Source organism: Prunus mume, linkage group LG5 (assembly GCF_029339155.1).
Source record: "Prunus mume cultivar Tortuosa linkage group LG5, ASM2933915v1, whole genome shotgun sequence".
In the NCBI taxonomy this organism is placed as follows: domain Eukaryota; kingdom Viridiplantae; phylum Streptophyta; class Magnoliopsida; order Rosales; family Rosaceae; genus Prunus; species Prunus mume.
The window spans coordinates 17,926,391-17,929,901 of NC_142702.1; the positions used below are offsets into that span (position 1 = coordinate 17,926,391).

The 3,511-nt window shown below is 40.7% G+C and overlaps 1 pseudogene; it reads left to right on the plus strand.

The window, feature by feature from the left end:
• The first annotated feature begins 290 nt into the window (after positions 1-290).
• Positions 291-2,977, plus strand: LOC148917192 (cell division cycle 20.2, cofactor of APC complex pseudogene; annotated as a pseudogene).
• Positions 2,978-3,511: the final 534 nt, after the last annotated feature.

Genomic DNA, 3,511 nt, shown 5'->3' on the forward strand with positions numbered 1-3,511 from the left:
CCCAGCCCCGAGTAGTCCTTAAGTATCACACAGCCCTCTTAAACATAATTATTTTAAAGGTCTTGTATTTATTTATTTATTAAGTAGCATTTTTGTCTATTTTTACTCTTAAATCATAATTATTTTATCAAATCAAACAGATATTTTATTAAGACGAGTAAATATCATAACATAATGAGCAGGAGTTAAAATGGGCCTTTTGAGCCTTCGCTCGACAATTTTATTCGCACTTCGACGCGTATTCGACACGTATTCTACGCGTATTCGACGGAATATATATGGTCGTCCTCACCGCGAAACTTAGGACTCGATTTTGAAATCACATCTAACCCAATCCGCTCTCTGATCTTGACAAAAATTAGAAACTCTACCATTTACGCTCCGTGGCCGTCGACTTCGTTCTTCTCTTGATTAGCGCTTCAATTCTCTTGCGTTCTTCTCTGAAGTCGTTTTGGCGTTCTCTGGGTTTGATTCGGTTTTCGGCGGGCTTCAATCTTTGGCTTCAACGGCTGCCGAAAACCCTAGTTTTCCAACGGTCAGAGATTACTATTCAATTTCCGTTCTTTTGTTAATTTACTTTTGGGTTTATTGAATTGAACCTAACGATTTGTTTGCAGGCTTTGATTTTGTGCACCCGTTAATCTACTTGCTGGGTTTTTCATATTCTCTCAGTTTCTTTTTTGTTTGGGTTTTGCATACTGAGTGATCCATTTGCAGGATTTCTTATTTTTTGCTTATTGTTTTGTTGGATATTTGCAGGATATTTGATCTTTAGTCTCTCTCTCTGCTTTTTTGTTATTGTTTTCATTTTTCACATATATGTTATCTTGTCGCGTCTTAACATAACAATGAGGTCTAGATGCCCTCTTGAAGAACGGCTTCTTCAGAAAAGGAATTCTCGGGAAAATTTGGACAGGTTCATACCAAATAGGTCTGCAATGGATTTTGATTTTGCGCATTACATGCTTACTCAAGGTAGGAAAGGTAAGGAAAACCCATCTAGATATGGAAGAGACTATAGGAAGCAGTTGGCAAAGGGCTATGAACTTGAATCGCACTAGAATCCTCGCTTTCAAGAACAAGCCTTCTCCCCCCGTAGAGCTCTTCCCTAGCAACTTCTCTTCTTTCCCACAGGATAAACCGGCAAACTCTAAGCCACAGAGACATATTCCTCTAACTCCACAGACAACACTGGATGCTCCTCACCTTATTGATGATTATTACCTGAATTTGTTGGATTGGGGAAGCTCCAATGTTATCGCAATAGCTCTTGCAAACACAGTTTATTTGTGGGATGCTACTGATCATTCTAATTCGGAAGCGGCCACATTTGATGTTGAAATGGGACCTGTTACCAGTGTCAGTTGGGCTGTTGATGGATGCCGCATTGCTGTTGGACTGGATAATTCCGAAGTACAGCTATGGGATTCAACTACTAAGCAGTATCTGAGAACCTTGAGAGGTTGTCACAGATCACGGGTAGGCTCACTAGCATGGAACAATCACATTCTTACTACTGGAGGAATGGATGGCCGCATTGTGAACAATGATGTAAGAATTAGATCGCACATTGTTGAGACATACAGAGGACATGAACGAGAGGTTTGTGGGCTTAAGTGGTCGGCCTCAGGCCAGCAATTAGCAAGTGGAGGGAATGATAACCTGCTCCATATATGGGACAACAGATCTGTGGCCCCAACACAGTGGCTTCACAGGCTTGAAGACCATACAGCTGCTGTAAAAGCCCTTGCTTGGTGTCCTTTCCAGAGAAATTTGCTAGCTTCTGGTGGAGGTGGGAATGATCGGTGCGTAAAGTTCTGGAACACTCACACAGGTGCTTGCCTGAACTCGGTTGACACTGGCTCTCAGGTCTGTGCTTTGTTGTGGAATATGAATGAACGAGAACTGCTTAGCTCACATGGGTTTACTCAGAATCAGCTTACTCTTTGGAAATACCCATCAATGGTTAGAATTGCAGAACTCACGGGTCATACGTCTAGAGTCCTTTATATGGCCCAGAGCCCGAATGGTTGCACAGTAGCATCAGCAGGTGGTGAAAGACTGAACTTCTGGAATGTTTTTGGGGACCCTGAGGAGGTTAAACCAGCTCCCAAAGAGCCTTTTTCCCATGTGAATCGTATCCGCTGAACAAGAACATGAGAAATTACATCAGATGGAGATTTTATGGACCAAAAACTACAATCAGGTATGGGACGCAGAACTGGAGCTTTGATCAGTACTATTCTTTCTAGTGCAAGTTGAGATGAAATGAAAAGCTTCAGCGAAAGTCTGTCTCAAACAGTTGCAGTGCTTACACGAGCAGCGATCTTAGGCCATATTATTTCTCAATTCCCCTGTATGAAGAGTGATGGGAAATAGGAAAACTTTCTCAGTTCCACTGTATAAAGAGTGATGGGAAATAGGAAATCTTTTTATTATTAAGGTAGTAATGGATTTCAAGAAATCCTTGAAATCATAGACATCAATAAAGCTAGAACTTATCTCTTTTCCCAGCAAAAAAGAATTCCAATTTTGGAATCACACCCTTTGGCCCCCCGTATATTGCTTGTGGTTGTATAGTTGATCACTCCGATTAGGCCGACCCCAGTATGCCACATGCCTTGTTTCTCTCTTCGATGTACCACCAAGACCCAAGGGGGAACTATGCTTGTGAAGATTCAAGTAATGTGGAGCTGTTGGTGCTGCAAGCAGCTTAATTAGTACTAGCATTTGCCCAGTACTAGCATGCTGTATTAAACTAGCTCACAAGCAGCAATGACATTGTTAATGTTCTTCCTTAACATTTCCTGCTTTTTTTTTTGTGGGTGTGTTCCCTGAACTTTCAATCTCTCTCCATAAGGTTTCTCATCAACAGTATTTGCTAGTGGGCTTGTGTGGGCTCTTCCAAGCTTGAATACAATTATCATGTTCGTAAATTTGGTCAGTAAATATAGTACACACTTAAACTTTCCACTTAGCATGAGCAAGTACAATGGATGCTCTTTGAGATGGGGATAATCAATTTCAATCCCACACTTCCACAGAAAAAAATGAGTTAAGGAAGAGAGGAGAAATTTGAGCTTTGTGTCAAAAAAAGTGCGTTAAGTCCTTTATAAGCGAATTTAATATTTTTTTTTTAAAGTCAAACGAGATCTTTTAAAAAAAGCGAAAAGGATTTTATATACAAAAAATCAAAAATTACAACGGTAATCAGGTTGAAACCTTGCAGACCGCGAAATCAAAACCCTATATATACCTCTCCTTGGGAAATTAGAAACCCACAACTCTATTCTCAGTTTCCATTTCTTCTTGAATTTTTGGCCTTCGGGTTAGTTCCAAATTCCACTTCTTGTTTGTTGGTGTTCAATTTCTTTTTTGCATTATGGGTTTGATCCGTTTTGGGCAGCCGTGAATCTATGGCTTCCAACATTGAAGGTACGCTTCAAATGATCAAGCCTGGGTTTCAAACCCGCAAGCCAAGGATGCGAGTTATGAAGCAGCCTCAGGCTTT